This window comes from Melospiza georgiana, chromosome 11 (genome assembly GCF_028018845.1).
Source record: "Melospiza georgiana isolate bMelGeo1 chromosome 11, bMelGeo1.pri, whole genome shotgun sequence".
In the NCBI taxonomy this organism is placed as follows: Eukaryota; Metazoa; Chordata; class Aves; order Passeriformes; family Passerellidae; genus Melospiza; species Melospiza georgiana.
This window is the reverse complement of record NC_080440.1, coordinates 21867727-21892514: the sequence shown is the minus strand read 5'-3', so window position 1 is coordinate 21892514 and position 24788 is coordinate 21867727.

The window sequence follows — 24788 nt, the reverse complement described above, 5'->3', positions numbered from 1 at the left end:
GCCTTTGGGACATGGGCACTGCAAGGGGGTCGGGTAAGGCTGTGGGAGCCACATGTGAATGGACAAGGCCAAAGCTGCACAGGGGCCTGGGGAGCTCTGGGCTGGCTCCTGGTCACTCTCCACCCTCTTTGCAGGCCCTGTGACACATCCCTGGAGAGGAAACTGGGGCTGCCCAGGGCCCATGGGGTCTCTCTCCCTCCCCCAGAGGAAACTCTCCCTAAAGGCCTGGGGAAAACCATCCCCAGCGCTTCCCGGGGAGCAGGGAGCACTGTCCCGGGAAAGGGGAGCCAGGCTGCTGGCTCACCTGCTCGCCGCGCTTGCAGCGGAGCAGCCTGGGCAGCCCTGGCAGGCAGGGCCACGGCCAGGAGGAGCAGGAGGAAGGGGCGCAGAGCAAGGGCCATGCTGCCTTGCCCTCTGCCAGTCCCGCAGCTCTTGCTGCCACCGCTGTCCTGACACCGCTGTCCCAATGTCAGCACCACTGCTGCCACCGCCGCTGCTGCTGCCGCAACAGTTGTGCTCAAGCACTGACTGCTCGCTCCTTGTGCTGCTGTGCAACCACGGGGCTCTGGCACCTCTGTGACCTCAGAGCCTGCTGTGACCTCATGGCCAGGGTGGAGTTGTGTGGGGAGTGGGATCTGCCTTCTTTGGCAGGGAGCTCGTCCTGCCCAGCTGCCCTGTGCAAGGGCTGTGACACAGTCCCAGCCCAGCTGATCTCACAGGCTGGGCCATGAAGGGATGGAGAGCAGCCCTGCCAAGAAGGACTTAGGGGTGCTGCTAGATGAGAGGCTGCACATGAGCCAGCCATGTGCATCCAAAGGAGAGTGCCCAGCAGCTTGAAGGAGGTGATTCCATCCCTCTGCTTTGGTGAGACCCAATCTGGAGTACTGTGGAAGAAGTTTTACAGTGACCTCTGTGAGCCATTGAGAACTTTGGCAAGAGGATCCAGGTTTACCCCTCAAAGCATTTATTATCAAGTTTTTTTACACTGAAAGCAAGAAAGAAAGTAGGATAAATAAGGAAAACTTGTAACTGCTTATTCCAAGAAGCACTTTGCTTGTCTCTCGTGACCAGTGAGTAAAGTGTAAATTATGAGCTTTGCAAGAATGTAGAACAAGCATGCATGCTAGAATAAAAACAGTGTTTGAAGCCTTCTGGAAACGGAGTGTGTTGCTTTGTACTGTCTCTGTCTGTACCACGACAGAGTACTGCATCCAGCTCCGGGTTCCCCACACAGGAAGGCCATGGTCCTGTTGGACCTAGTCCAGAGGAGGGACAAATTGCTCTGAGGGCTGGAGCCCTTCTGCTTTGGAGACAGGCTGGGAGAGCTGGTGGCGTTCAGCCTTGAAGAGAGCAGACTCCAGGGAGACTTGATTGCTGCCTTTCAGTACCTTAAGGGGGCTTGTAAAATAGATGGGACAGAACTTTTAGTAGAGCCTTTTGTGAGCAGACCGAGAGGGAATGGTTTTAGTCCAAAAGACGTTCGATTCAAATTGGACAAAAGAAACCCATTTTTTTCACTGTAGGTTTTGAAAGCCTGGCACAGGTTTCCCAAAGAGGTGGACATCCATCCCTGCAGACATTCAAGCTCATGCTCTCAGCAACCTGACCTACTTAAAGGTGTCCCTGCTCACTGCAGGGCATTGGACTAGATGGCCTTTAAATGTCCCTTCCAAGCCAAGCCATTCTGTGCTCCTGGGCACCATCAAAGCAGTGCTGGATTAGTGCTGGGATGATTAGGTGGCACTTGTATTTTGGGATTTGTGTCCTTTAGCAATTGGCCCTGAGAGCATTCATGGTCTAGGCAGTGAAGTCTGCAAATAACAGACAGTGTGCTGCAGGAGTGTTGCAGTGTGATTTCATGGTTTACCCCAGAACTCCGGGTTTCTCCCCTAAAGATTCCCTCCCAGGTGTGTCCATCATCCCTCCTTTCCCCAGTCTTACCCCCGCTGAGCACTGTCTGCCAATCCTGCAATTCCAGAAGGGCATTGAGTGATTGGCAGATTCAAAAGATGCCCTCTACCCTGGGGGGCAGGGCGGGCATTGGGCCATCTAGGTGTCATTTGTCCCTTGAGATCTCCTCTCTTGTCCCAGGTTGGTGGGTTCCCTATCCCTTCCCTCCTGCCCTCCCTCGGGGAAAAGGACGAGTAACCATGCAGTCCAGGAGTTCCATTGGAGCAGTTGCTGGATTCAGTGGCCTTTGGGCCAGAATAAAGCTCTGGATTAAAACCCTCCATCAGAACCGACTCCTTTCCTTCACTACCGCCTTAAAGCTTCTCTGGCAGAGGAAAACCTGAGGAGCAGACCCTCCAGGGGAGGAAGTTCCATCCCAACGGCACCGGAGTGCCGGCATGGCTGGACTTGTTCCCACGTGCCCAGCTGCAACATCCAGCTGGCCGCAAGTGTCTCTGGGGTGGAACATCACAGTTGCTGCTATTTGGTTCAGCTGCAGGGGCCAGACAAGCCAAGGCACGTCCCATCAGCAATATTGGAGTAATATATGGTAGGGATAATTCATGCTGTTAATGAATGGTATAAAATATTGCAAAATCCAAAATCATATCTTTGACCATCCTGGCTCGGAGCAGCTCTCTATTTAGATTCAACTAGCTCCTGGACACAAGTTAAGATAACAATCAACACCTTAACGTAAGAATAGAAGCTTCCATGGCGATGATCACTGGTTTCTTGAGTCATGGGGAGCCACCTAAGAGTGAATATCACCTTGCCAGTTGCATCTATCAAGATAGTCAGCGGTGCCAAATTGGTGCAGCTGAATACACGGCATCCCTGAACCGACTGATGCCGATGGCACACCTGGACTCGGCCTTTGTCCAGCTCTGCCCATGGAAAGAAACAGCAATGCACGTGAAGAGATACAAAGGAAATTTGGTCATCTTTGCCTCGGGCAGAATAAACTGCATAAAACCTCGTTGCAAGAAGCAGCGTGCGTGAACTGGGTAGACTCTGACACTCGGGAGGTCAGATACAGGTTCACTCGGTGGCTTTCCCGGGCTCGACGCTGTCTCTTTGGCTGTGGTGGTTTCAAGGACCAAAATTCGGTGTCACAGACAAATTAATAAACCTTTGCTAAATTTTTGACAATTTTGGGTCATGATTTGATCATTTATAACATTGGTAATTCCAATAAAGGAGAAACAGGAGAGGAACACGGCTTCCAGTTCAGATAAGTGCCACCATTTTGCTGCCTATTCCTGGTTAAGAAATAAAGCAATATCCTGAAGATCCCTTCATGTGGGTGCATTATTGGCTGTATCAGTACTTGTGTCCTGTAAAACAAGGAAGTTGTTAAAACTTCTTGCCCCATTTATCACTAGATAAAACCTAAATACTGCATTGCTCCTTGTCTGCTTGCTTCCAAGTCAAGGCAAATTTTGGTCATGATTGAGCGGGACATATTCACCTGTTCACAAGCAAATTCTTCTTTCCATTCACACAATGGCAAGGTTGCTTTGTGGATTTGCTCTAATTGGACAGGAATTAAGGCCTACCTCTCACTAGAACTAAAGCTTATGCATTGGGAGGCAAAGTCTTGAGTAATTTGTCCTGGTGTCTGGCACTGTAGAGAGTTGTTCTGGAATTAAATGACACTTGAAGACACGTGTAGTCTACCACACTTCTGGCATACTAGAAGTGAAAAAACAGCCCTTGAAACACGATTTTATACTTTCTTCCTTCTCCTCCTCCCAGGAATTTCAATGTCTGAGGTCTAAGCTCTTCAGCTGCCTCACAAACATTGTTTTAATTCAGACAGGCATCCAGGCATTCAGCCACAAATCAGGCCTGTGGTGTGAAGCCAGAGTGCGATCAAAATTACAAATACAGCTTTATATTCCTATAGAAAGAGATTCAAAATTGTTCATACATGTAACAGTGACTAAGAAGTGAATGACAGATTGTCAAAATAATTGCTTGGGGAACAAAAAGACATAAATAAAAATAAGTTTACATGTAGATAATAAGTAAACCATCATGCTAAGGAAGAAACCAGACCTGCCAAAAGTAAAACCAGTAAGGCTGTTTCATCTGTCTCAGTACAAAAAAATTGCTGTAAAGTACCAGAGATCCTTAAGAGCATTACTATATACAGGACATTCCAGGTATTGGGAAAAAATGAAGCAAACTGTAGTGTGCAATTCCCAGAGGTACTCTGTAATTTATTGGTGGATTTGTTGCAAAATTTTAGAGAGCAGACTGGAAAAGCATAGGGGCTGGTCAGCCCATGTGTGGGCATTTAGAGCAGTGTGAGGGATGTTTCTGGGACCAACTGCAGGGAAGAAGAGCAGCAGACAATTACTGGGACAATCTCTTTGCTGGCTGTGGAGTTTGTGTCAGTCAGTTCCCTGGGGCTGGGGGAGCTGTCACGGGGCAGGGAGGGCCAGGGCTGGCAGTGGCTGCTCAGGGATGGCTTTGGCCCGTGTCCCTCCAAGCAGCCACTGCCCAAGCAGCTGTGCTGCCCCCGGGCTCTCCTCCCGGCCTGCTGGGCTTTGTTGGGTGGCACAGCCTGTGCCAAGGGGCGGCAAGGTGCCTGCAGGCCCCAGCTCTGGGGGAAACGGAGAACGTCCTGCCCGCATCCACCGTGCTGCCAGCTCAGCAGCGCAGCACCGCACGGGCTCACGCTCCCCATTGCTCCCACAGGTGCAGCCGGCCCCACCACACGTGTTCCTGATTCCCAGAAGAGGTGTGAAAAATGTCAAGCCCTTGTTTTTAAAATTTTAAAATTTTATTAATACTAAAATATTTATAAAAATGGCAATATCATTAGAGTGATAAAATTTTTTGACAATTTGGATTAGGAGAATAGGAGACAATAGAAACAAAGAGTTACGGACATCTGGGTACCTATTTTCTGGGCAATATAGGTCGAAAAATAACACATGTTAACAGAGGATTAACCCTTAAAAAAAATAACCTGTTGCATATTCATGTATCTCATACATGATGCATAAATTCCATTCAAGCACAGGATTTTGTCTGGTCATCGTCAACCTCTCCCTCTTAGTCCTAACCAGCTTTCTGAGGGCTGAGCGAGGCAGGAAGAATTTAGTTTCTTCTGATAGGAGAGCAATAAATTCTTTTTCTCTGACAAATTGCAGTGTTCTATGGCTGCTACCTCGCTATGAGCCCTTGCTTTCAAACAAGTATCTTACATAGTGTCGTTTATATTTTAACATTCTGTTATAACCTAAAATTATAAGACTACTTGAGAAAATTAATACAGCATTAGTTTCTAAGACAACACATATAAATTTCATTTTAATATTTGCAAAAAGCCAATCATAAAACAAGCATGTTTCACAGGGGTTTGGAAGAGGTTACTGTTGGGGAACACTCTGTTCGCTTGTGATAAGGGCAAGTTTGGCCTTCTGTTGATGCCAGGAAAAGATTTGGAAGTGCTCAACAGAGCCCTGACTGAGAGCTTCCCTGTTGCGTTGCATGTTTTTGATTGTAATTCGGTCCCAGTAGTCAGTTTTATGGCACCCCCTTATTTGGTATTGTTATACCATATTTTATTGCCAATGGGTTGCTCCTTTCCCCTCTGTGTTGTTGGCTTTGCCCTAGTTGTCCATCTCCCCAAAGACCTGCCTTTTGTTCCCTGTTCCTTCTCCCATTCAATGTCAATCCCTCCCCAAGCCTACCCCTTTCTCTAGAAACTTCCCTATCTATTTGGTATCCTTTGAAACCCTATTGGTTTGTTTAAGTTGTCCTCCTCCCCTGTAATCCCCTATTGGTTTAAACAATGTATTCCCTGCCTTGTGTTCCACCCTAAGTTTCTCCCAATTGGCTAAAGACTGTATCCTGCCCAGCGACCTCCCCATTTTGGAAATCGGTGTATGGCTTTAATTCAGTGTCTTTCTGTCGCTGACTCTGCGGGGAATAAACATACAGAAGAGCTCTCCCTGTTCCTTGTCTCTACCCCAGCGCAGTCCACCTGTGCTGTAAAGCAGCTGTGCCCTACAGCCAAACCCCAGAGCTGACAGTTTTCTGGGGGCGGCCCACTCTGGGTGTTGGTGTTGGCAGCTAGTCAGGCTGAAGAAATCGGGCACTGCAGCACTTCCCAAATGAGCTCTTCTCTTGCAATAAAGAGATGGAGCTGTCACCCCAGTGTCCGGTTGGCAGCAGCAGCAAAGCCCAGCCGGCAGCAGCACTGGCTCAGCTCCGTGCCCAGGAGCAGCCGTGGATGCCCACGGTGTGGGCAGGCAGGAGCCAGGCAGGGGCTGCTGTGACCAGCGGCGGGGTCCCCAGGGCTGGGGGAGCCCATGCTGAGCGTCCCTGGGCTGAGGGCACATTTCCTTCCCTGGCATCATCTGGGCCTGGGCCTCCTCCAGTGGCAAGCCCAGGAAAAGAGGGAAGCCATCGGGAGGTGCTTGCCTTGAGAATAATGGAAAGAGGTTGGACTCTGAAGGAAGTCCTTCATAGCCTGAGGGATGAGCTCAGAGCCCAACAAACACTGGGCCTGTGGCAGCCCCGGGTCTCTTATGAGCAGAGTGGGGATTTGCCCCCCAGGCCTCATCTGTTCACCCAGGGACACATGGTGAACACACACACACAGAAGATGGCTCAGCACTGGTGCTGCTCCCTGAGTGTTATGTTTGGGTTTCTCTAAAGGCATGCAGGGGCTTTGGGTCACCTCTGTGCTGTGCAGGGGACTGGGGACACCAAGAATTTGTGAAGGGAATTTAATGTATGTCCAAAAGTGTGCAGGGGCTGAGGGACAGCTGTAAATTGAGCATGGCTTTTGGGTCTCTTGTGGAGGCCATAGGAGGATTTTGGGGTGGCTGAGGACACCCATAAGATGTGCACCGGGCTTGGGTGTCCCCTAAAGCGTGCAGATACCCTGATGTCCCGTATTGCATAATTTTTGTCAGCTTTGGCATCAAGTTCTTCACTTTTTAAATACGGGCCAAATGGCCGCACCGCGCAGAGCAGGGACTCGGTGTTAGCATGGCAGGGCTGCTGCTGCCTGCGATAGTGGGAATCACCAACATGAGTGGAATTTTGGGTTTGGCATTGCTGTTGTATGTAGAACCATGAAAAGCCTCACTTGTCCAATGTTTTATAACTCACTTCCTGTGAAAAACAAAATGACATTGCAAATAGGTACCAGGAGAGACATCCTCTCCTCTCTGGAAGGGTACCTCTTGAGATCCATTCTAACAAAATCCTGCCCCAGCCATGAGGTCACAGTTGGCTCTGAGGTCACAGATGTCCCAGACCCGGTGGTTGCACAGCAGCACAAGGAGCGAGCAGTCAGTGCTTGAGCACAACTGTTGCGGCAGCAGCAGCGACGGTGGCAGCAGTGGTGCTGACATTGCGACAGCAGTGTCAGGACAGCGGTGGCAGCAAGAGCTGCGGGACTGGCAGAGGGCAAGGCAGCATGGCCCTTGCTCTGCGCCTCTTCCTCCTGCTCCTCCTTCCTGGCCGTGGCCCTGCCTGCCAGGGCTGCCCAGGCTGCTCCGCTGCAAGCGCGGCGAGCAGGTGAGCCGGCAGCCTGGCTCCCCTTTCCCGGGACAGCGCTCCCTGCTCCCCGGTAAGCGCTGGGGATGGTTTTCCCCAGGCCTTCAGGGAGGGTTTCCTCTGGGGAAGGGAGAGAGCCCCCAGGGCCCTGGGGCTGGCACCGTTTCCTCTCCTGGGATGTGTCACAGGGCCTGCAAAGAGGGTGGAGAGTGACCGGGAGCCAGCCCAGAGCTCCCCAGGCCCGTGTGCAGCTTTGGCCTTGTCCATTGACATCTGACCCCCACGGATTTCCCGATCCCCTTGCAGTGCCCAGTTCACGGAGGGAGAAAGGGATGCCAGCGCATCATGGAAATGGGTCTGGTCTTTGCTCCCTTCAAGATTTGGATCGCAACTTTGATGATTTCGAATTGTTGTTGAATGATATTTCGAATGTCTTGAAGAATGCTGGAGGTAAGTTCTGAATTTCCCTTTCTAGTGACATATTAATCAGTATCCAAGTGGCAAGAGCTCGTTCCTCTGCCATTTCCGTTAGCGGTTAAGTCAGGGCAGAAGGGTTCTGAAAACCTTGCCCTGCTCCCTTCTGGAGCCCTGAGTGATCCCACAGGATGACTGTCAGTGGGGGGAAGGAGCATTTAGCCGTCCATCTTCCTCCCATGTGCAATGCCACTGTGTCCTTCCGTGTGGTCTGTGCAGTCACAGAGAAAAGCAGAGAGGGAAGGGGCCGGGCCCAGGGCTGTGCCCCGGGTCTGAGCCTTTCCTGCAGCCTGAGGATCTCCTGCAGTGCCACGGGAGCTGTTCTGTCCTGCCTTTCTTTGCAGCTGAGCCTATTGGTGAAGGTGAAATGGCTTCCCAACCCATGTCCAGGACTGAGCCTCTGGGATATGGCGAGGGTAGGACAAGGCCTTTCCCCTGGGAGAGCTGCCAGCTCAGAGCCCAAAGCTCGGCCAGGGGGGCATCGCTGCAGGTGCCAGGACAGAGCCATGCACGTGTGTGCCCTCGCCCTGCGCGATCCCCTCACTGCTCCTGCGGCTCAGTGGTGTCCGTGGAGCTGAGTAGAGGCAGCAGAAGCTTCTGTGGCTGTTGTGTTACAGATGTGTCTGCAGGGAGGTCTCTTCCTGATCCTTCCCTCATTCCTACACAGAAGCCTGCCTCCCATCGCAGGGGTGAGTAGTGTGTTCCTGCTGACCCCACAGGCTGAGCCCTGCTTCTGTGGGATCCATTAAGGGTAAGAGGAAATATGTTTTTCTAAGGTCCTCTAAAAGGAAAAAACAAAGCTGCAGGACAGAAGAAAGCCCATGAATCATCTGAACACATGAGGCAAAGGACGAAGGAAATGCAGCAGGCAGGACAAGGTGGGTGCATTTCCCTCAGCCTTGTCCTGGGGCTCAGCAGCCGGGGGCTCTGGCTGCACATCTGGACACGCCGTGCCCGGCACAGCGGGAAGGGATCCATGGCAGCCTCGCTGCCCCGCTGCTGCTTCCACGCCCTGCAGGGCTGTTTGCCAGCCTGGCCTGGCTGCAGCTTCTCCCCAGCCTCTGCAGGAAGGCATTGGGCATCCCTTCACAGGCAGCCCAAACTACACCATGAGCCTGAAATTCCCTGGGATTTCCCATTCTCTGGGCAGATCCCGAGGGGCAGATGTTTGGAGGAGGGAGGGTCCTGTGGCAGCCCCAAGAGCTTTGGCCTTTCTCTCATCATTATCAATGTCTTTCACAAGTGGTATCTCCTGAAGATGCCACCTCCCCAGTGGGCAATGGCTCCACCTTATCCGGCTGTCCCTTTTCCTTTCTCCAGAGATGGACAAAAAGTCTTTGCGGAAGGCAGCACATCCTGGAGGACGCAATGTACCCGTGCATCCACAGATACAGCACTTGAGGAGATGCCAGACAGTGCCACAGAAGGTGATTGCTGTGCCAGGCTCAGCCGGTCTGGGCAGTTCTGCTGGGGTCCCTCCATGTGGGACATGTCCTGAAACCTGGGAGAGACTGCATGGGGTGACCATGGTGGGGAAAGGGCAGAGGGGGAGGGCAAGGCTCCATTGTGTCCCGACAAGGCCTGGCTGTGTGTCCCTGGGCAGGGGGAGCTGTCACAGGGTAGGGAGGGCCAGGGCTGGCAGTGGCTGCTCAGGGATGGCTTTGGCCCGTGTCCCTCCAAGCAGCCACTGCCCAAGCAGCTGCGCTGCCCCCGGGCTCTCCTCCCGGCCTGCTGGGCTTTGTTGGGTGGCACAGCCTGTGCCAAGGGGTGGCAAGGTGCCTGCAGGCCCCAGCTCTGGGGGAAACGGAGAACGTCCTGCCCGCATCCACCGTGCTGCCAGCTCAGCAGTGCAGCACAGCACGGGCTCACGCTCCCCATTGCTCCCACAGGTGCAGCTGGAACCACAGCACATGTTCCTGATTCCCAGAAGGGCCCTGGAAGGGGTTTCTGTAAGGGAACAGGCTGCTGGATAGGATTAATGGCAGGTCTGCTTTTTTTGGAGCTTATTTTTATCTTATGCTGTGTCCAAATTTGGACTTGCTGGAAGAGAAAACGGTGAGTGTTTTGTTCACCTTTCCCTCAAACACCTTCTTTTAAAAGTCTAATGCTGTAGACAGGAAACATTCCCAGAGAAGCTGCTGTGGTGTTGTTGCCACTCTGTGATTGTTCAGAGAAGCTGGGGAGCCTTGCCAGCTCTGGGCCCTGCTGTGCAGGAGGCTCCCTGTGTGCCACTGGCAGCTGGGGCCTCAGCCACCTCCTCTCTCCACAGGGATGCCTCTGAAGCTTCACAAGACAGGCCAAATAACTCAGCCAGGGGGAACTGGACCTGTCATCTCGCATCTCCGTGCCCGTGTCCGTTGTCCCTTCCACAGCTGCATTACCAGCTCATTGCTAGGGACAGCTTGTTGGTATCACCACCCAGAGCAGGAGCCTCTGTCCCCAAAGGTGCTGCCCCTGGTGTCCAGCCAGGCCAGGAGGTGAAGCCCTCCTACCAGGGAAGGGCCTGAGCCTGGCATCATCTTTGGGGTTCAGCTCAGGTGTGTCTGTGCTACCACCAGCTCTGGCGGAGCGGCTTGTCTGGGCACAGCCAGGGCTGGGTAGGCAGCAGCTGAGCACGGGGCTCCTGAGACAAAGCAACCTCATTTTGTCTTTGTTTTACAGTTATACACAGCTGAAGATTTTAGAAATATTTAGAAACATTTTTTGTAGAAAAATATCCCCAAATATTTCTTCCCTTTTCCCATTGTAGTTTAGGATTTTTCAAAGTAGTTTTAGAATTCTGAAAAATTTGGAACACTTTTACACTTTCCAAATAAAAAATAAAACTGCATTTAATTGGTGATCATTACTCTTAGATGAACTAAGTCATCACAAGATGCCCAGTGTACTGGTGAGGCTCTTTTCCCACTGGAGATTTTTACCTAGTGACAACAACGGACTTAAAGCCCTTTCCCTGATAATTTCCGGGATTTCTTACAGGCTCATCTCTCAGTCTTCAGAGGCAAACTTTGAGCACAGTGGGAATCTCCTGCTGTGCAGGAGGGTCTCTGTGAGCCAGCTGACATTGGGGCCTGTTTTGCGGAGATAAACGCAACTCCACGACTTTGTGAAAGTTGTAAAGTTGGTGTCGAATTCCAGGGACGCTACTTGTAGATTTTCAGGGTTTTCTCTTTTCGCTAATTTAGGCTGATTTAGGCTTGATTTATAGTTGATTTATGGTTGTTGGTTTCTCTTCCCGGCTGTTTTATGTCCGGAGATAGCTCAGGGATGCCACTTGCTCGGTTTCCTCGGCTGTTTAGGTGGCCTTGAAAGGCCCAGAGTAACCTTGGGCAGCCCGGTGCTTCAAAGGACGAGGAGAGACTTCTGATCTTGTTTCGGTCTCAGTGTTTATTAATTGTTTATCTAAAAGATTTTCTTTCAGCCCAACAGAGGTCTGCTCAGCATGTCAGCCATGGGCACACTGCCCAGCCTCCGGGGCGGTCACTTATCTTTATACCTAAAGTTACGTGTACAATATTTATGATTTTTCTCCAATACCTTCTACTCTTATTAACCGGTGCACTTCTAGTAAAGACCAATCCCAAAGTGCCACCATCACCACAGAAGATGGAGGCCAAGAAGAAGAAGAAGAAGGACAGGACACGCCCCAATTCCTCCATCTTACTTCTCTAGACCCCCCTGTACAGAAATCCTAAACCCTGTGTTCTACACCTTAATTAACTTATCCCTTCACCATTCACCCCAGTGAAATCCTCCCAGTCCTCATACAGGTGTCATCTCCTGTGTAGGATCAAAGTCCTGTCACCAGACACTTCTGGCAACATTCCAGGACTCCCGAGCCCCCCAAGGGTGGTCTTGGTTGCTCTGCACCCTCATCCTGAGGTGCTGAGATCCCACAAGTTGGTATGTTTATTACTGTGCTGGATGCATGTGGAGATTCCTCTCCTTAAAGACATGCGTCCCTCTGGGAATTCCAGATCCTTTTTTATCACCCTCTCAAATAGATATGCATTCAATTTTACGATAGGTTCATACATATTCATTTTTACAAATTTGGTGTGACATTTACCGCTCGTTAATCTTTATCAGAAAGAATTCCCAGGTCAGGTTGGCCTGTTCTCATAGCAGTTCCTCTGTCTCTGTGTCCCCTGCCACCCCCTTATCTCTGTCCTTGACTGAAGCAGTTTCTCTGAGCTTAGGCTTTTTACCAGTCAGACTAAACAGCTATATTTTCCAACTACTGACTTTACTCAAAGATGTACATTTCACCTAAATCAAAATGGATTTCTACTCTGGAAAATTTCTACTCTGTCTCTTTTCCCCCCTTTCCTAGAAATAAGTAAATTCTTTTATCTAATGCAAATGCCTACGACAATAAGTGTCTCTTAATGCTTTAACATGTACGTTTGTTAAGGAGGTTAACACAGCTGTTCGCTGTAGTATTCTCCAATTTCAAATTAGCAATATAATGGATAACCCTAAACTTAGTCCAACTAATATTAACAAAACTACAACGGGATGACACCATTTATTAAGGATTATTGCATTTGGTGACCACCCAAAGATCACATCCCACCAGTGATGGTCTGCATTTTGTTTTATTCTTTGCCGAATTCTGGTTATTTCTTTGTTATCATGTTGGACAGTAATTAGGGCTTGCTCTGCTTTCTTGGATTTCTTTCAAGATTTCCACTAGGTCTTGGTGCTCAATTAATTGTTTTACCTATGTAAGGTCCATCCCAATAGGAGTAGGTGATAGTCTGTGTTACATTGGGTAATTGGTTTTAATCAACTGGTGGGATGTCACTGGGGCCATGTACGAAAAATCATACCTGATAATCCTAACAGAATTACTAATACAAAAATTAAAATTATTTCTTCTAGACAAAAACACATCGTTGTTATCAATTTTTACAGCAGCACATGCAGCTCTCAGGCACACATAACCTTTACTAGTATATACGAGCACAGTTTTCTGATCAGTGACTGGGTGAATCTCAAAGTGGCAAATATTCTGTTCACTGTCTAGACACATGTCGTGGGTTGACAGCCTTTATCCCAATATCGTGTGTTGTGTCTGGCAGCTGTGCCTTTTCTCTCTTCCCCCCCCCCCCGGCCGTCTTGCTGCGGCGGGGCGGGGAAGAGAGGGGGGGAGTGTTTGACCAGGCCTTTTTGGCTTTTGGCTTTTTGCTGCTTGGCTTGGCTAGCCGCTTTGCTTGCTTGCTTTCTGCTTTTTGCGCTGTTTTTTTTTCTTTTCTTTTGTTCCCTCTTTCTTACCCTCCCCTGAAGATACTGGACCGGTTCCGGACCTGACCTGAGACGTCCAGGACATCTGGAGCTTGCAAGAGAAGCTTGACGCCCTCACCATACACAAAGTCTGTTTCTTTCCTTTTCTTGTGTTGGGGAGTGTTCTTTTGTTATTTGTAAATAAATAGGTTTTGTTTTCCACTTTGCTCCTCCGAGAAATTCCTTCCCGAACCCGGTGTTGGGGGAGGGGTGGTTGGAGGTTTGTTTTGTTTTGGGGGGCTCCCTTTTGGAGGTTTCCCCTAATTTGTCCTAAACCAGGACAATATACTTTTTGGTGCGTTGGCCGGGAAACGGAGGCCAAAAAAAAAAACAGTGGAAAAAAAACCTATAACAATAATATTTTGGTTTTGGCTATTTTGGTGGGCATATTGGTGATTCATAATGTCATTTGGAGTGGAAGCTTGCCGGTATTTCTGGTCCCTAGGGGTTTTTGAAGTTTTAATACTTTTGTGGTCCCTGGGGTTATTTCCTTACCCAAAAATAGCTCTGATGTTGTCCCTAATAAGTAGCTTTTGTAAGCGGGGGGCACTAACCAGAATAGTCATTGTGCTGGTCTTATGTGTGATGATGTGTCGGATAAAAATGCTGGACTTTATTTCAGGAATGTATGGGTTGCTGTTATGGTTGTTTACTCAGTTTGTTTGGGGAGAAGAAGGGGAAGGGGCTTTTCAGCCTTTGTCCTCCTTCTTGTCGTCCAAATTGTTGACATCTCTATTAGAAAATACTGAATTTCCCCTGAGTTTGAAAGAAACCATCTTTCTGGCATTTAATTTATTAAGCCTATACTGTCTGGAGTGTGTATAAAATGAAGACTGAGATTTCTAGAGGGGTTAGAGACACTCCTGACTTAGGAGTAAAACAAAGCAGGAAAAATCTTGACTGGAGTGGGAAATGGGAGGACATGGGCCAGACTTTAAAGGAATTTTCCGATCCTATAGATTGGGACTTTCCATCTGATCAAATTCAGGATCCAGTCGAGGTGGCAAAGTATTTGAGGGAGAAGTGCCATGGTAATACTAAGGAGGAAAGGGTTACTGCAGTGAGCTGGGCCTTGGCGTTTGTTTACCGTACTCTGCTAGATACTGTGGAGCAGCAGATAGCAGAAAGGGAACAGGGAGATAAGTTAGTTACTATCCCAGTGACCCAGGCTGCAGCTAACATCCCAGGCTCCAGGCTAGCAGCTGAATCAGACAATAGGCCCCAACCCATGGCTGTTGCAGCTAATACAAGAGGTGGAAAGTGTAAAGGCAAGACTGATCGAAAGGTGGAGGATGATGATGATGATGCAGGAGAAGGACCCTCACCAAAATCAGAGGCCACATCAAGGGGCACAGAATCTGGAGCTAATATTGACTCCTTCTCTCTGAAGGACCTCAGAGGCCTAAGAAAGGATTACAGACGACAACCTGATGAATCTATAATTAGTTGGTTAGTCCGCCTTTGGGATGCTGCAGGGGAGGTTACAATTTTGGATGGTACTGAAGCGAGGCATTTGGGATCCCTGTCACATGATCCTGTCATTGATCAAGGTATGATGAGGGGGGCTAACCCTCACAGCCTCTGGGAACGGGTCCTAAGAAGCGTAGCAGAACGATACCTGTGTACGGATGATCTCTATATGCAGCAGACATGGTGGAAGACCATAGAACAGGCGATCCAACGCCTGAGAGAAATGGCGGTGGCAGAGCTCATTTTCTCAGATGATACAACAACTAGGAATCCAGACCTGGTACCATGCACACCTATAATGTGGAGGAAACTTGTGCGACTTGGGCCACCTGAATACGCTTCTGCCCTAGCAATAATGAAGCGGGATGATACATATGAGACTGTGCTCGATATGGCAAAGAAGCTTCGAGCGTATGCAGATGCTGTGCATGGCCCAACTCATGCCAGAATTGCAGCAGTGGAAACCCGACTGCAGAAACTAGAGGACAAAATAGAGGAGAATCATAAGAAACTCCGGGAAGAGATTAAGGAGGACCTTATTCAAATTTCAGCTGTACAAATTAGAGGCCCTGGTGTCCAACGCTGGCGCTCCTTTGATGGGGAGAGAAGGTACATCCCACGGGCTGAGTTATGGGCTTTTCTGCGTGAGTCTGGAGAAGACATGAGGAGATGGGACAGAAAACCCACCGCTGCTTTGGCACAACGGGTGCATGATTTGAAGAAAAGAGAAAGTATCACCAAAAGGATAGCAGCTCCGGTCGCTCGTAGCCGAGATGTTAAGTATGCTGATGACGATGACATGTCCGATCCCCTTGAAGGAACTTCTAAGGCATATGCCCAAGGAAAGAAGGACAATCTGGCTTAGAGGGGCCCTGCCTCCAGCCAGGAAGAGGCACGGGAGAACCGGGTTTTCTGGAAGGTGTGGATCAGATGGCCTGGCACATCAGAGCCACAAGACTATGAAGCATTGGTTGACACTGGATCACAGTGTACCTTAATGCCATCGGAACACGTGGGGACAGAACCTGTTTCCATTGCTGGAGTGACAGGGGGATCACAACAGTTGACTTTGTTGGAAGCTGAGGTGAGCTTGACTGGGAAGGAGTGGCAGGAACATCCGATTGTGACTGGTCCAGAGGCTCCGTGTATTTTGGGCATAGACTTCCTCCGGAATGGCTATTACAAGGATCCTAAGGGATTCAGGTGGGCTTTTGGAATAGCTGCAGTGGAGATAGAGGGTATTAAACAATTGAATACCTTGTCTGGACTATCAGAGAACCCATCTGCAGTAGGACTCTTGAAGGTAGAGGAACAACGAGTGCCAATTGCCACCTCAACAGTGCACCGCAGGCAGTACCGGACGAATCGAGATGCCGTGATCCCCATCCACAAGATGATCCGAGAGCTGGAGAGCCAAGGGGCGGTCAGTAAAACCCACTCATCCTTTAACAGCCCTATCTGGCCCGTGCGAAAATCTGACGGAGAATGGAGATTGACTGTGGACTACCGTGCCTTGAATGAAGTGACTCCACCACTGAGTGCGGCTGTACCGGACATACTGGAACTGCAGTACGAGCTGGAGTCCAAGGCAGCAAAGTGGTATGCGACCATCGATATTGCTAACGCGTTTTTCTCCATCCCTCTGGCAGCAGAATGCAGGCCCCAGTTTGCTTTTACATGGAGGGGAGTGCAGTATACCTGGAACCGACTGCCCTAGGGGTGGAAACACAGTCCTACCATCTGTCATGGACTGATCCAGGCTGCACTAGAAGAGGGTGAGGCTCCAGAACATTTACAATATATTGATGATATCATTGTTTGGGGGAACACGGCACTAGAAGTGTTCGAGAAAGGAGAGAAGATAATTCATATTCTCTTGGAAGCCGGATTTGCCATTAAGAAGAGCAAAGTCAAGGGACCTGCCCGAGAAATTCAGTTTTTGGGAGTGAAGTGGCAAGATGGACGGCGTCAGATTCCTGCAGATGTTATTAACAAAATCACTGCTATGTCCCCACCAACTGATAAGAAGGAAACACAAGCTTTCTTAGGTGCTATAGGTTTCTGGAGGATGCACATCCCTGAGTATAGTCAGATTGTGAGACCCCTTTATCTGGTTACCCGCAAGAAGAACAACTTCCATTGGGGCCCTGAGCAGCAGCAAGCTTTCATCCAGATCAAGCAGGAGATCGCTCATGCTGTAGCCCTTGGTCCAGTCAGGACGGGACCAGATGTGAAGAACGTGCTCTACTCTGCAGCCGGGAGCCATGGTCTGTCCTGGAGCCTTTGGCAGAAGGTGCCTGGCGAGACCCGAGGCCGACCATTGGGATTTTGGAGTCGGAGCTACAGGGGGTCTGAAGATAACTATACTCCAACAGAAAAGGAAATCTTGGCCGCCTATGAAGGAGTCCAAGCCGCCTCAGAGGTGATTGGTACAGAGGCACAACTCCTTCTGGCACCCCGACTACCGGTGCTGGGATGGATGTTCAGAGGAAAGGTTCCCTCTACCCACCATGCCACCAATGCTACTTGGAGTAAGTGGATTGCCCTCATTACGCAGCGCGCTCGAATTGGGAAGTTAAATCGCCCTGGGATCCTGGAAATAATTACAAATTGGCCCGAAGGTGAAAGCTTTAGTGTCGCGGATGAGGAACAAGAGCCAGTGACCCGGGTTGAGGAAGCTCCGCCATACAATCAGTTACCAGCAGAAGAAACGCGTTACGCTCTATTCACCGATGGTTCTTGTCGCGTCATAGGGATGAAACGGAGGTGGAAAGCAGCTGTATGGAGTCCCACTCGACGGGTTGCAGAGGCTACTGAAGGAGAAGGCGAATCCAGTCAATTTGCTGAAATCAAAGCTATTCAACTGGCCCTAGGTATTGCAGAGAGAGAGAAGTGGCCAAGGCTCTATTTGTATACCGATTCTTGGATGGTAGCCAACGCTCTATGGGGATGGCTGAAGAGATGGAAAGAGGCGAACTGGCAGCGCAGAGGAAAACCAATTTGGGCTGCGGAAGAGTGGAAAGATATCGCTACTCGGTTAGAGAAGTTACCTGTGAAGGTTCGCCATGTAGATGCCCATGTCCCCAGAAGTAGAGCTAATGAAGAGCAGCAAAACAACCAGCAAGTCCATCAGGCTGCAAAGATAGGGGAGTTGAAGATAGATCTCGACTGGGAGCATAAGGGAGAGTTATTCTTAGCACGATGGGCCCATGATGCCTCAGGCCACCAGGGTAGAGATGCCACCTATAAGTGGGCACGAGACCGAGGGGTGGATCTAACCATGGACAGTATCTCTCAGGTTATTCGTGACTGTGAGACGTGTGCTGCCATTAAGCAGGCCAAGCGGGTGAAGCCCCTCTGGTATGGGGGGCGGTGGTCTAAGTACAAATACGGGGAGGCCTGGCAGATTGATTACATCACACTGCCTCAAACCCGCCAGGGCAAACGCTATGTACTGACCATGGTAGAAGCCACCACGGGATGGTTGGAAACCTACCCTGTGTCTCATGCCACAGCCCGTAACACTATCTTGGGCCTTGAAAAGCAGGTCCTTTGGAGGCACGGTACTCCTGAGAGAATTGAGTCGGATAATGGGACTCATTTTAAAAACAATCTTATTAATACTTGGGCTAGGGAACATGGCATCGAGTGGATATACCATATCCCCTATCATGCACCAGCTGCAGGGAAGGTGGAAAGGTATAATGGATTGTTAAAAACCACCTTAAAAGCATTGGGTGGGGGGTCTTTTAAAAACTGGGAGCAGCATTTAGCAAAGGCTACCTGGTTAGTTAACACTCGAGGTTCCACCAACCGAGCAGGTCCTGCTCAGTCTGAGCTCCTTAATATAGTAGATGGGGATAAAGCCCCAGTGGCCCATGTCAGAGGTTTGTTGGGAAAGACAGTATGGATCAACCCTGCCTCGAGTACAGACAAACCCATCCGTGGGATTGTCTTTGCTCAAGGACCAGGTTATACATGGTGGATAATGCAGAAAGATGGAACAACACGGTGTGTACCTCAGGGAGACCTGATTGTGGGATGAGACTCATATATGAATGTCATTGTTTGTTGAATGTGAGACAGAAGGAAACTGTAAGTGTCAAAGGTCTGAGCAAGTAAGATGAGAGGAATGCGTAAGTGTCAAAGGTGTGAGCAAGTGAAATGAAAGTTTTATTGTATATTCACGATATGGGATAAGGGGTGGAGTGTCGTGGGTTGACAGCCTTTATCCCAATATCGTGTGTTGTGTCTGGCAGCTGTGCCTTTTCTCTCTTCCCCCCCCCCCGGCCGTCTTGCTGTGGCGGGGCGGGGAAGAGAGGGGGGGGAGTGTTTGACCAGGCCTTTTTGGCTTTTGGCTTTTTGCTGCTTGGCTTGGCTAGTATATTGTCCTGGTTTAGGACAAATTAGGGGAAACCTCCAAAAGGGAGCCCCCCAAAACAAAACAAACCTCCAACCACCCCTCCCCCAACACCGGGTTCGGGAAGGAATTTCTCGGAGGAGCAAAGTGGAAAACAAAACCTATTTATTTACAAATAACAAAAGAACACTCCCCAACACAAGAAAAGGAAAGAAACAGACTTTGTGTATGGTGAGGGCGTCAAGCTTCTCTTGCAAGCTCCAGATGTCCTGGACGTCTCAGGTCAGGTCCGGAACCGGTCCAGTATCTTCAGGGGAGGGTAAGAAAGAGGGAACAAAAGAAAAGAAAAAAAAACAGCGCAAAAAGCAGAAAGCAAGCAAGCAAAGCGGCTAGCCAAGCCAAGCAGCAAAAAGCCAAAAGCCAAAAAGGCCTGGTCAAACACTCCCCCCCCTCTCTTCCCCGCCCCGCCACAGCAAGACGGCCGGGGGGGGGGGGGAAGAGAGAAAAGGCACAGCTGCCAGACACAACACACGATATTGGGATAAAGGCTGTCAACCCACGACAACACACATCTTGGGCATTAATTGTATTGCTTTCACAAATGAATCCTAGTTGTTCTCTACTAATGCAGGATTCTAACTTTACTGTTTGCCTTTTTTCATTCACCTTTCCTGCCCACACCCTATGTTCTGAAGGGTAGAGCACTCTTTTTTCATTGTTTAATCCCAGTGCAATGATGGGGCGGATAACATAAACAGTGGCATTACGTATGGTAAGGAGAAAGGCAGTGGCCACATTAGAAACAGGATCATAGGTGAAATTTACTATAGTCCACCAGGATTGAAACTTGTTTTCAAAATCCATCACATTCTCCCAGACAACTTTCCGAATTTCAGCTGGAAAATTACCTTCACCCCCTTCCTGTATGATCAGAGCTGCTGTTGCCTGCATCTATAACTGTGCTTGTATACAACTGAATGCTAAAGACACATTATTTTCAACTGTACCAAGTGCTTATAATATTAACTTGTGGTCTAGGCCCCCGACCTTTTCCCACTTTGGCAGTCAGTACTTTGGAAATCTGCCACTGGCTAGTTCCCAAAGCCAATAGAGATGACTGTAAAAGCCACTTCAATTTTGCTAGGTCACCTGCTGCAGTGGCCAGCTTATTCATCAGTATTTCTGAATCAATTCCATTTAAAACTCTCAATCCATTCCCTAACATCCCAGTTAGATCATTTCTTATTCTGCTCCTGAGCTATATCTGTCTTTATAACCACCTTGTGCAGCCCTCAAAGGATGTTCTTAGGAAAGAGGAGCAGGCTGGTTGGATTTTTGAGATGTTAATTTGCACTAGCAACTCAACACGTTTGAGAGACGGTTCTGGATTGAGCAACAGTTGTTTTCACTTACATTCTTCACTATGTAGGGGCCTATTTCACACACTTCAGGTTTGGGTTGGGTCTGTACTATTTGATTACCAGTGTGGGTTGTATAAGGTCCTGCCATTGTAAAAAGTGCAGTGTCGATTTAAAATTTAAATGAGAGCTCGATAGCATCTTGAGCTTAAAGGCAGGTCACTTCTACAGGCTGTATCAAGGAGAAATTACACCAACAGTCTGATTCACTTGGACTATCACAAACTTCTTGGTGCCTGTATAGGGGAAGGTTGAGACACTAATTTTATCTGGTTTCTCATAAGCTGTCTCATTGACTACCTAGCACTCTATTTTGATTTCTTCTCTCTTGATCTCCTGAAGTGTCCACAGTTCTTGTTCTTGACAGTCTTTCTCCTCATATACCTGATCTTCATGAATTACTACAGTGGATAGGTTTAGCTCTTTTATCTCAGAAAGTTCTCCCATGGATCCAGTATACAGATTGAAAGCTTGGGACCAAGGCCATTCAGCATTGCTTTGGATAGAGGTACTCTCTAATTCTAAGACTCCAGTTATAATTACATACAAATCAATTCTATAATTGAAATGACAAACAACCCCTGGCTGCAATATACTCATTTTGCCTGAGTAAGTTTTAATCTCAGTTCATTGTTTCTTGATGTCCCTCTCTAAGGGGCTCCTGGGGCTTTCTTCACTCAAGAGCGATGGATCCAGGCATTCTGCTCCTTGATCTGGATTGCAGTGAAGGTGGTGAGAAGCACTTGCAGTGATCTCTCTCACTGTGCATCCAAAGTCTTGCCTGCAAGAGGCTTAACATATACATAATCTCTAGACTGTATGTTATGTACTGGTCTGTCTAGCTCTTTGCTCCGAGTTCTAGCCACGTGTTTCTCAATTTCTCTGAGCTGTTTGCTTAAAGCCGCCATGCAGGTGGCCAGGGTTATCTCTCCAATGTGGGTGGACATTCTCTTTCGTATTCCATATGGTCTTCCATAAAGCATTTCAAAAGGACTCAGCTTTTCTTTAGCTCATGGTTTAGTCTGAATTCGCAGTAGTGCCAGTGGAAGAGCTTGGGGCCAGGGTAGATTAACATCCTGCCCCAGTCTTACAATCTGCTGCTTAATCAAATGATTCATTTGCTCCACCTGGCTGCTTGATTGCGGGTGGTATGGAGTGTGAAGTTCTCAATCTATGAATCTATGCCCAGGTGGCTACTAATCGGTGGCACTATTTTGGAAATGAAATGTGATCCTCTATCCGAGGATACTGTGGCTGGAGCTCTGAAGCATGGTATTATTTCTTGTAATAATACCCTGGTCACCTCTAGAGCTTTGACAGTTCTGGTGGGGAATGCTTCTGGCTAGCCTGAAAATGTATCTGTCAATACTAATAAATACAGATACCCCCCTTTCCTTGGCAGTTCTGAAAAGTTAATTTGCCACAGCTGTCCAGGCCCATGGCCTCTCTTAATTTGACCGAGTTTCGGCCTGGGGGTATTTTTGGGGTTTGTCTGGAGGCAAGGATCTCACTGTTGGTTTACCTGAGTAATAGTGGCATGCTAATTCTTGGCAATGATTCTTTCAATCAGATATGCATTTTAGAAAGCCTGTGGAAACTACTACTTAAAAGTCAACCCTTTATTTTGATGCACTCTGTATCACTGGCAGCCTTGGTCATTCTGGGAAAGGAGCCACACTTCATAAAAGCTTTTAAGTAGTTAGGCCCCAGTGTGTTTTCTGGTGCTCTTCTTTCACTAGTGATCACAAAATGGGAAGGGATTACTGGCTGTCTTTCAATGGTAGCCCACCCCTTGTGGTTGCATGTCTCTTTTGATTAGTACTATTATATTTTGGCTTACTTTTGAGGGAAATCTGTCCATAATTACTCCACTTTTTGCTGCTTTATTTGCCTCTCCATCCACTAGCTCATTTCCTTCTTCCAGTGCTGAGCTCTTTCAATGGTGTGCCTTAATACTCTTTTTCAGGCAGCTGAACTGCTTCCAGCAGCTGCACTGTCACTTATTTTTGTGAGGTTAGCAGTCCCCTCTCTTTCCAGATGGCTCCATGTGCATGCACAACTCTGAATGCATACCTCGAATCCATAAAGATGTTTATTCTCTTTCCTTTAGCCATTTCCAAGGCACGGGTCAGGGCAATTATCGCTGCCTTCTGCGCAGAGGTGCCTGTTGGTAAGGGCCTGCATTCTATTACTTCTCTGCAGGCAGTCACTGTGTATCCAGCATGTCGCTTTCCACTGGCAACGTGGCTACTACTGCCATCAGTGAACCAGGTCTCTGTATCGTCCAGCAGAGTGTCTTTCAAGTCTGGGCATCTGGAGAAGTAGCTTCAATAGTCTCCAGGCAATCGTGGTGTACTACTTCTCCTTGATTTCCACTGAGAAAAGAAGCTGGGTTGACAATATTAGTCACCACTATCTCTACATCATCTTGCTCTACCATGATGGCCTGGTATTTCAGAAACCTCTGTGGTGAAAGCCAGAGGCCACCCTTTGCTTCCAGTACTGCGGACACTGTGTGGGACACTAGCACAGCCATTTTTGTCCCAGGGTAAACTTGCGTGCCTCTTGAATATTCCGCATGACTGCTGCTACAGCTCTGAGGCAACCTGGCCATCCTTTGGCTGATGCATCTAGCTGCTTGGAGAGGTAAGCAACTCTCTCTGATATAGACCCAAGTCCTGAGCCAATATTCCCAGGGCAATGCTTTGTCTTTCATTGGAAAACCAGAAAGAATGGTTCACTTACATCTGGAAGTCCCAAAGCTGGAGCTGACATGAGGGCACTCTTTAGCTGGTGAAAGGCCCGTGTGCCTTCCTTTGTCCACTGGAGATCTCTGTTTCCACTGGCAATAAGAGCATAGAGGTGTCTGACGAGCAGTTCATAATTATAAACCACAGCCGGCACCACCCTGCCATGCCTAAGAAGGTTTGGAGTTCCTTTATTGTCTGGGGTTTTGGGGTCTGGCATATGGCTCCTTGCGAGCCTGCCCTCACGTCCGTTGCCCAGCACTCACCTGGTACCCCAGGTAGATTACTTTCTCTTTCACTGCCTGTGCCTTTTTCTTTGACACTCTGTGTCCTTGGGGCCCTAGGAAATTCAAAAGGCTTAGTGTCCAGGCCAGACATGCTTCCCTCGTCCGAGTGGCTACTAGAAGATCATCCAGGTACTACAAAAGCCTTCCTTCTTCCTGTGGAGCTTCCCAAAACTCCAGATCTTTTGCAAGTTGCTCCTCAAACAGAGTAGGGGAAATTTTGAAGCGCTGAGGAAGCACGGGCCATGTGAGCTGGGTTTTGCGCCCACTTTTAGGGCTTTCCCATTGGAATGCAAAAATTTTCTGGCTGACTTTGTGGATAGGGAGGCAAAAGAAGGCATCTTTTGATTCTAAAATGGTTAACCAGGTTAGCTCAGGTATTAAATAAGTTCATAAAGTATATGGATTGGCTACCACAGGATACAGATCTTCTGTTACTTTATTGACAGCCCTCAAATCCTGTACTATCTGGTCTGCCCCATCAGATTGTGGGTAAAATGGGAGTATTGAAATCAGATTGGCATTCTTTTAAAAATGCTAACCGCAGAAAATTTTTAATTCTTGGGCTGATTCCTTCCCTGTCTTCATTCTTTAGGGGGTACTGCTGCATAATTCTGACTTGTTGTTTCCCTTCCTTAAGCTTAATTACTATGGAGGACGCATTTTTCGCCATCCCTGGTACACCAGAGGTCCATACCCTGGGAAATACTTGACTTAGTATCTCTTCATCAATTTCCCCCTCAATTTCAATAGCTGTTAAGGTTAAACTTAATAGCTCGATGTACTTTTGATCATTCAGCTCCAGAGGACCCTCTCCATTTTTTAATGTAATGGTTGCTTCAAAACTCCTTCAATAAATCACTTCCTAAAAATGCCTATGCTGATAGGGGCATATACAAAAACTTATGCATACCCCATTGTTTTCCCAATTCTCCAGCCTCCTCCTCTCTTCACAGGGATGATTCTGCAGCTTCACAAGACCTGTCAAATAACTCAGGCAGGGAAAACTAGACCTGTCATCTCTCATTTCTGTGCCAGTGTCCGTTGTCCCTTCCATGGCTGCACTACCAGCTTATTGCTGGGGACATGCTGTTGCCACCACCACCCAGAGCAGGACCCCCTGTCCCCAGAGGTGCTGGCCCTGGCGACCAGAAGCACAGGGAGCACAAACGGACACAGCCAGGAGGCCCAGCAGCTCCTTGCTGAGGGCCCATTTCATGCAAGAACTGGCCCTCAGAATATTAAACAAAATAAAAATAAATGGGTTTGGGGA